Source organism: Arachis hypogaea, chromosome 20, assembly GCF_003086295.3.
Source record: "Arachis hypogaea cultivar Tifrunner chromosome 20, arahy.Tifrunner.gnm2.J5K5, whole genome shotgun sequence".
Classification (NCBI taxonomy): domain Eukaryota; kingdom Viridiplantae; phylum Streptophyta; class Magnoliopsida; order Fabales; family Fabaceae; genus Arachis; species Arachis hypogaea.
In genome coordinates this window covers 4377030-4387272 of record NC_092055.1, presented here as the reverse complement: position 1 = coordinate 4387272, position 10243 = coordinate 4377030, and positions in this window count along the sequence as shown.

Here is a 10243-nt window from a genome sequence, read left to right as displayed (position 1 = left end):
ATGAGTCCGACTCGATTCAGATGTTCATGAGACGGATCTTTCTGCTGGACTGCAAATCTTCAATTGATTTTGTGATTTTATGGCCCGATTAACCAATATTTTCTTTCTAATTTTAAAATATTCTAAAATTAAAACAATCAAAATTTAAATTTAAAAATAAAATAATTAATAAATCAAAACATAAATCTACTTACCGTTTATCTTTGGTAGCTTACTTACTCACTAGCTTAAAATTTTTATTTTTTTTAATAATTGCATAATTTTAAGACTTTTTATACAACTATATTTACTATTATATTTATAATATGATATTTTATTAATTTAATATATTATTTAAATTTTAATTCATAACGTATCCTAAACGTGTCGTATCCAATTTTTTATAAAAAGAACGTGTTAGTGTATTCGTGTCGTGTCGTATCCGTATCGCATGTCGTATCGGTGCTTCCTAGCTTAACACATGCTTGGCAGACTCTTGAATAGGTATGCTAATGATAGCAGTGCATCAAAGCGCATGTGGGGCCGAGTTATTGTTGTGGCATAACAGGATCTGTCTGAATTGGGCAACGTTGGTGGGAGCTGTGGCCTATGGGATTGAGTAAAGGTATTTGGGCCTCGAAAGTTTTATCCAATATAAGTTAAAGGTTAATAAATATTGCTAACCCAAAAAAATGGTTAATGAATATTGGGTCTTTGTTTTTTGGACCTGTGGGTCTTTTAAACGAGATTACAAGGGTGACCCAAAGGGCAAGAATTTGGGTAAAGAAATTTTCGTTAGTTGGAAGTGAATTTTCTCATTAATAATATTTTCATCTAAATCAACCTAGATTGATTTAGTGATTAGTTTACTGGTTAAACAAGTGTCCAGAAATTTAAATTTCATTTTATACATGCAAAATTTTAGTCAATGACAAACTCTTAAATAGAACTCAGATATGCGCTAAATTAATCCTTTGTTTATCGGACCAGAAGATATTATAAAAAAATATTTTTTTTTACGAAAAGAAATGCAAGAAAAATGAAAAAATGAAAATTTCTGGGAGTAGTTGGAGAGAATTTTTTTTTTTTCATTTCAAATAACATGTATGTGCATTCATTTTGACTAATTATTTTGAATTTTTACTTTAGAGGATAAAGTGTGATCTTCTACCCTTAAATGATTTTTTTCTCATATTTACTCTTAGTTCTACCTATGAAATAAATGGTAAGAGATCACACTTTACTCTCTAAAGTAAAATTCAAAATTTAGAGGATCCAAATCCAATTACTTTATATTATAAGAAAAATTTTAAGTGCATCTAAAACATCGATGTTCTAATTGTTTTAACTGTTGATTTCAATTAATATACATTATATATATTTTTTATAATTCAAATCAACGGTTAAAACAACTGAAACACCGATTTTTCAGGTACACTAAAAATTTTTCCTATACTATATTTTATATCCGTACAATATGTAAAAGTTTAATTCTATAAAATTTTTGGTACATAATCTTTTAGATAACTCTAACTCTATGAGAATAATGATGTGTCAGATGATTCCAACTCTAATGTCTAGATGATCTCATCTCTGATCTAGTAATTTCAAAACTTTCTCACATTTCATTTAGAGATTTTTTAGGCTTTTTTTATTTTGCTTCTGTTGGATTACTGTATACACTTTAATACTTATGACTGCTATTTGTGACCGCTTCTATTATGCCTCTAACAATTGTTTTGCAGGTTCTTTGCTTTTTCTCCTTATGACAAAAGAGGAAGAAAAGAAAAGAGACTTAGATTTAGGCTTTTGATGTTTAATGCATATGTTATTTCTGTTGTATTTTTGTTATTCCATCTTTTTTATAACTTTTGTGATAATTTATTATTTGCTCTGTATTATTATTGCAATGCTATATTATTCTGTTATTAGTTTTTGGCTGTTTTGAACATTTTTCATTTCAAGAGAAAGTTATGATTAAGGGAGAAAAATACTGACATTAAGAGGAAGCATTTCACATCCTTACTCAGATCAAATGATCGCCAAAGAGAAGTCTTCTTACTCCATTTTTTATTAAATTTTAATTTCTTTTATCCTCTTTCTTTGCTATTCCAACTTGTCAACCTCATTTCCGATTTTTCAATAATATATATTCTTCAACTTTTTATTATATAAAATATTTTATATTATTTGAAATTATATTAAACTCCATGTATAAATGTTTAATTTAAAGTGAAATAAACAAATAATCTTAAAGTGTTTATATTTTACATCAATCACAATCTGAGAGCAAATGCATTATTTCTGCATACTTGAACTACATTATAAAATTCTTCCGTCAGTTAACATTTATGATTGCATTATATGCGACCTAACTATTAATTATTCTTATTTTATTTCATCCTTTTTCAGTTTTTTTTTTATTATTTCACCTTCTCATAATTATTTTTATTTTATTCTTTAATAAAAATAAAAAAAAATTAATTAAAAACTAAAAAGCCAAAACACACACGAAGTTCCATTGCTTAAGCTTTAACTACACTCTAGCTCAGTAGTGAATTAGGTTAATAGAGATTCCGATATAGGAACAGATTCAATCAATTTGTCTAATTAAGAGAGGAAACAAAGCAAAACCATGACCGAATAACATTGTCCTTAAATGAAATTAGAGAGATTCCATATGAATTTAGAGTGACAAAAAGAAAAAGATCTAGTGAAAAAGAAATTCAATGATCATTTAATTTGCTTTCAAATTGAGTTGTCTATGGTTTTAATTTCTAACTATAAGTAAAAATTATGAACCACAAAGCGCAACAAAATTGAACCAAATTAAGATGAATATTAAGAACTAACACTGGATAAATGAATCATCCAACAAAACAAAGTAATAAATATATAGATTGTCCCTCCACCATGAACAAAAAAGAAAGTAATAGTAGTTTCTTTTTTCTTACAGCACAATATATACCCAATAAGATGAGAAGACACCAAGTCTAATTCAAAATCTTACAGTAATAAATTAAATCTCTCATCTTATAAATTTTTCATTCTTCCTTATTTTTTTTACGTGGAACTAACTTCGTACATTACTCACACTTGCAACATTAACATACATACATAACAATGAGAAAAAAAGGCATAATTATTATGAAGAGCAGCATCAGAACTGAAGCCGGGGAATCAGGAGGGGTGATTCACGTCACTGTTGTTGTTGATCTGATGAAGGAGAAGGAGTGGTGTTAGGGTGGTTGAGACGACGTGCTCTGGAACCGCCGCCAACAGGAACGTTTCTGAGGGTTCCACCTATTGTCCAGTATCTCTTGCAGGCTTTGCAGAAGTACCTTGGCGATGAGAGGCTGTAGTTGTTGAAGTAACAGAACTTGGTGTTTTATGAATCACATCGAGGGCACTTTACTCCTTCTTCCTCCTTCTGCTTCTGCTGTTGCTCTTCTGCTCTCTCCATTCTTGATTATGATCATGTACCTGCTCAAGCCATCAAATGAGTTATGATGAATGATGATGATACTATATATTCTCTTCCAAACACAAACAAACCTCTTGTATGTGGTGCCCAATTGGCTTAGTGCCATCTTTTTAAACTAATATATATAGAGGAAGATGCTACTTAAAGGGTTATCAAAATTAATTATGCTGAATTATTAAATTAAAAGAATTGAGTTGATTATAAAAAAATAATTAAAAATAAAATTTTAATAATTTTTTAATATTTTTATATAAATTTTTTTTAAAGATTATCAATTTTTAATATTTTTTATTATTATTTAATGAATACAATATTAAATTATTTTTAATAAATAAATTTTATTAATTTACGTGTATAAATTTTAAAAATATAAATATAAATTATATATTTTTGTATATAAAATATTTATAACTATAAATGAAAATTATTATTAATTAAATACTGATATATCTTTAAATATATCTGCAAAACTTTTCTTCTTAAATTAAATCTGTAAATCCATTATGAGAGATGGGTACCCACAGGCACTTAGTGAAGTGAGGGGACCCATGAGATTCCACTCAGCAAAGCATCAAAGAAACTAAGAAACCCAAGGCGCACGTTAACAGATTACATACCATGATTTCTTATTTATTTTTGTTAGGGACAGGGAATGACTATGATTTATCAATAGGGACCAAAGGCATCAACTCTCTTAATTACCCATCAAAACCCTCACAACAATAAAATCTAATGATATTATTCTGATATACATGCAATAATTCAACAGTGACAGGCTGTTATATATGCTCAATTCTCGAATGGTCAGCTTATCCATTCACTTAAGTTAGTGTTGGAAGTTTAAATTCTATTTTGTGCATGCAATAATTTAATAGCCAATAACAAATTCTTAAATAATGAGGTGTGAGAATAATATTGCAGAAAAATTAAAGGTTATTATTAAAAGTGTTCATAGGTTGAGTTGATTTGAATATATATATATATATATATATATATTGTATTTAAACCAAACTGATTAATAATAGATTAGTTCGATTTGAATAATTAGGTATCCGATAAAATAAAAATTTATAAAAAATAAAAAATAAAAATTTATCATTCTTTTTATAATTTAAATAAAATATTTTTTATAAAACTAAAAAAAATGATAAATAAATATATTGATATATCTACAGTTGATTTTGTACTTCTAGAACTTGTATTTGTTTTTCAGATTATTGATATTATTTTTGTACTACTGTTATGTAGAACATTTCATTAATTATTTAATTTTGACCTCATGGTGGGATTACATTAAAATTAAATGAAATTTTTATGAATTCAAATAAAATACTTTAAACCTTAAGGACCAAAACAGAATTATGTCTAAATGTAAAGACCAATTTAATACTTTACCCTATATTAATTAGAACGCTTATCAATTTGGAAAATGAGCCACTTAGATAAAGATGTCAAAAATGTCTTTTTTTAAGATATTTTTTAAAAATTAAAATTTAACACATATAATTAATTAAACTGTATTATTTTTATTAAAATTAGACCGAACAAATTAGTTTAACCAAAAAATTAATAAATTAAATTTTAAATCAGTCTAAATTAATATTTTTTTATAAAAAATGAATATAGTACTTCTATTATAAAAAATAATTAAAATATTCTTATTATATATATATATATATAAAAATTTTGAAAACTCTAAATCATAATCTTACGACGTCAGAGAAAAAAAATACTAGAATTTAGAATTTTCAAAATTAATATATATAATAAAAGTATTTTAGTAATTTTCTATAATAAGAATATTGTAGTTATTTTTTATAAAAAATAATATTAATTTAAACTGATTCAAAATTTAATTTACTTTTTTTTTGTCAAATTAATTTGTCAAACTTAATTTTAATAAAAATAACATGATTTAATCGATTATATATATTAAATTTTAATTATTAAAAAATATTAAAAAAGACGTTTTAGACTTTATCAAAATCCTATTTGGAAAGGAAAAATCTAAGGTGCTGAAGGAAAGATTCTTCAACACCTGCGGTTTGCACGTGTCATGGCTGGGTGCATTCTCCGTGGCTCACTAGGAGCAGGTAGGAGCAGGTACGGTCCCCCGAATGATAGGTGATGAAAGCGACAATGGACATTGATTAGTTGTTCTAATTGAGGTGATCAAAATTTTAATTAAGTGTTGGAGTAGTGGGCTGCAGGCAGGGTGTTAAATGGGTCGGTGTGGATCCAAATTTTTTGTTTGATGGGCTTTGGATGGTAACCTTTAGTATTATGAACGGATTGAGGTAGTTTGATTTTAATGATGGATTTTTTTTTTTTTTTGGGTGTTGATGTTGAGGTTTGAGTTGGAGTTGAAGAAAGTTGCCTGGACTAATAGTGGTTGGCTGAATAGGGCAGTTGGACTATGTTAAGGAAGTGGGTATGGGATACTATGGAGATGAAAAAAAAAGTTCTAATGGAAAGAATGAAAAATTGTTTGCCCGTCACATTGTAAAAAAAAAAAAAAAAAAAAATTTGTGGCTGTCCTGAATGTTGCTAATTTCATGTGTTATGAGTTATACGTATAACTTGTGGAATTTGTTAGATAGTTTATATAGTTTTCTTGTATAATTATTCCTTTAGTAAAATATTTTATGATAAAAATATAATCTAGTATATTTATTTTAACTAATCCATTAATTTATTTCTATGTTTATGTTTATGGTCCATCCCTTTTATTTGACAAAACCGTAAAGCCAATCAAATTGAAGCCGCTTAAAAATGAAATGTCTTGGATTTGAAATTTTTTAGGTAAAATATCCAATTCTTACCGCACCACAAGTAAAATAAGTATTCGGATCGGATGATTTTTCGGTTCAATATCGGTTCAGGCCGAACCGTCGAAATCGCTAGTTAATCGGGGGGTGAAATGACATGTTTATGACCTTAGGGTAGTGTTTAATTGTCTAATTATTTGGAATGTTTTAAACCTAATGTGAGAGATTGAGGGTTCATATGTTTTAGGGTTTAGGGTGTATGTTCGGCGGTTTAGGGTGTGTTTGGATTAGTGTTTGAAGTATCAAAAGCTCGTTTAGTTTTCTTGAAAGTTTCACTTTTTCGTTTGGCTATTTTTACTTTTTCTGAACGTAAACTTGATTCTACCCTTGAACCCACATTTACCGATGATGTCCTTTGTTATTTATATGATGAATTTTGTTATTTTTTTATAATAATATTTTTCTAATACTCTTTGATGCATGTTATTATTTTTTCTGAAAAAGTCTTATTATTTTTTATTTATATAAATTTTTTTACCGTTAGTTTTATTTTTTTGTATAGAATAGTTTTTTGCTTTGAATTATGATTCTATTAATCCCATTAGAAAAGTAAAGAGTATTGAAAAAAGTAAAAAAAAAACATAAAAATATGGTTAAATCTCTAAAAATAAAATTATAAAATAATTATTTAAATTTATGTCATTTTCTGTAATTTTTCATTTTAAAGTGATTTTAAATAATGTAATCGAAACACTATTTGGTTTATTATAATTCATTTTGAATAAGAATCACCAAACATAAACCACATTACTACCAACTCACTTTTAATCAAAATCAATTTTACAAAATCAATTTTATAGAAACCACTGTTTACAAATAGAAATCCAAACACAGACTCAGTGGCTGAAAATGTGAATGGGTAACTGAGGATTTAGGGCTTTATATATGCGATGTAGGTCTGTTGGGGGTGTGTAGGGTTTAGGGTTTAGGGTTGAGCAGTTGAAAACGAGAATAGCTAGTTGCGGATTCCGGATATAATATGTGTGATGAAAATCATTTGCTAAGGGTTATTGGTTAGGGTTTAGGGTTTAGAGTTTAGGTTTGTTTGCTTCTGAACGTAAATGTATTGTGTGTATTACATGTTACTAATAGGACAAGCATAACTTATCACGTGTCACTTTTTCGTTTTGATCGAAATTGAATCTCTACCTCCAATATTAGGGAGTTCGACGCTACTCCCTGCTTTTGTTTTGAGCCAAAATGTGATACATGTCACGAATGACGGATCCAGAAAAATTTCTTTGCGGGGGAAAAAATAATGAAATTTAGGTATAGATATAGTTTTTTTTTTTTGGTTTTTCACATTATCCAATAAGTTTATAGTTAGTGTATCGTAACTTTCAGAGTCATATAAGTGGGTCACTGAGTTGCGACACACACGGAATGAGGATTTGAACTCCGAACAATTGTTTAAGCGGACGGTTAAGATAATCATTCGAGTAACCCAAATTTATGTAGACATATTTAAAATTTTAAAGTAAAACTATGTATACATATTGATAAGAATTAGAAACACACACAGTCACTAATTATAGTATTTAAAATAATAAAGAGATAATTTAAGTCAGTACAATATCCAAAATAATAGAAAATAACTTATAAAGACTTTTTATAATTTATTTTTAACATGAGTAACTATTATTTTCTACATATGTTCTTAAACATTTATGTTACTTTTTATTATCTCAAATTTAATTACAAAATCAACTTATTATCATTTTTATGGCATAAATAAATCGTTTAATTACTATAATGAATACAAATTTAATAATAAATACTACTAGAGTATACAAATGTATATATAATATGTTTTTTTATGTTAAATATTTTTAAGAAAGTCACTAATTATTAAAGTTGTATTTATTGAGAAAACTAAATTTTCAGTTAATTATCAACTAATTAACTAGTTTAATAAAATTAATTATCACCATTTTTTGAGCTTAATTATGTGTTATTTTTTATTCTTATAATAAATCAAATTTAACAATATCATTGTTATTGAATGTTAAGTTTAAGATAATATTTTTCTTAACATGAAACACAAAAAAAATAATGATATTTCATTTTGGATAAATGTAATATAATAATAGGTATATATATAATATATTTATATATAGGTACGTATTAGTTTTGAGTAAACTACACTATTATTATTGCTAATATTTTACTGGAGACATAGATTAATACAGGTGGATATGAATGACTGCACAACACGAATACTTAAATGTTGTAACCGATTATAATCAGAGAACTGTAAGTTCCAACAAATTATATGCATTGATGGAAATTGATTGCAGTTAGTATGATAATGAATGGTTGGACCGGAGGGGCTTTGACGGTTCACTAGCCTGGAAGATTCACTTGGCTTCCTTTATAAGTACATTTCTTTGACGTCTGGACTGCCTGAAATGAAACCCACTTAAGGTGCTACATAAGGATGGATACTGGTCGGAAGCGTTACTACGTTGTGAAGAGAGGACGAAAGCCAGGCATTTATACCTCCTGGGAAGAATGCAATGAACAAGTGGATGGCTTCAAGGGGAGCCAGTTCAAACGCTTCATGGTAAGGCGCGAGGCGGAGGAGTGGCTGAGTTTGCCAAGACAAGACCCCGTTGGTGAAGACACTGTACCGGAGGCTCAAGATTTGGCGCTAAGCTTCGGAGATCTGACCGTCAGAGAGCATGGCAGCGTTACGGGAGACGGGAGCAGCGGATCTGTGACCGCCGGATCGGACTTTCTGCCTCATGAGCCAGGTGCGTATATGTTGTGTTTCTGGTTTGTTTATTTATTTATTTTGTGTAAGGTAACCATCGGTCTTGACGTCGACGTTATGTGTTTTGCAAATCTGGTCGTAGATATAGTTCCGAAGTTTGACCCCAAGGCGTTCGTCATAATGGAAGACATGGAGCAACTGCTGTTACGGGTATGTGCTCGGCTTCAAGTTAGTCCCCCAGTCTTTTTCCTGCGTGATGCCTTCCACAGCGAAGGAAAGAAGTATCATGGGTTTGGAGTTTCCCTGCAAAGCACCGCGAAGGGGATCAACTTCTTCGTTTCTGGGAGGTTGTCGACTGACGAGCGACTGGCAAGGAAGGATGCCGCCTTCATCACTTTGGAGAGGCTCCTGGAGGAGTCGCAGGTGAATATATTTGACTTCAACTTCCAAGTAGTTCTGCGATACAAGGAGGAGGTTGCTGAGGCACACCGCGTGGCAAGGTTGTCAGTCACAGAGCTGTAATGATGCTGGAGAAAGAGAACACTGAGCTGAAGCAAAGGTTGAGACTCTACAACCAGATGTTCATGTAGGCAGTGAAAGAGCCTAGCAGCGGAAACGACACAAATGTCCAACACAAGAACAATATGGAAGCACTCACAACACAATATGGCAGCAACTATAACATGCAAATATAGCAAGTAAAACAATAATAAGAACACACCGAGATTTTAACGTGGAAAACCCCCTCAATGTGAGAGGTAAAAACCACGAGTCGTCCAGACCAATGAAATAGCTCCACTATAATCAAATGAGGTACAAGAGAGTCTCAAACAAAGCACAAAAATGTGCATATAACCAGCCAAAACATCAAAGCACCAAAGCTCACAAATGAAAAGCAAGAAGATGAAATATACCCAAAAAAACAGAGCTGCTGTCAAAGCCAATTTCTCCCTCTGCAGACCTCCAATTAAAATCTCCACCGTCCAGAATGAAGAACAAAATGTGAAGAATCTACAGTTCAAATTTCACGTCGATCCAACGGTGAAATAATGAGAAACTGCCGTTCCAAAATTTCTGCTCTGTGTAAAAACGGGAAACCTAATTTCTCTCTTGCGAAGCCAATTTCTCTCACTGCAAATCTCCAATCAACATCTTCACCGACCAGAATGAAGAACAAGATGATAGGAACACGCAGTTTAAATTTCAAGCCGATCCAACGGTGAACAACTGAGAAACTGC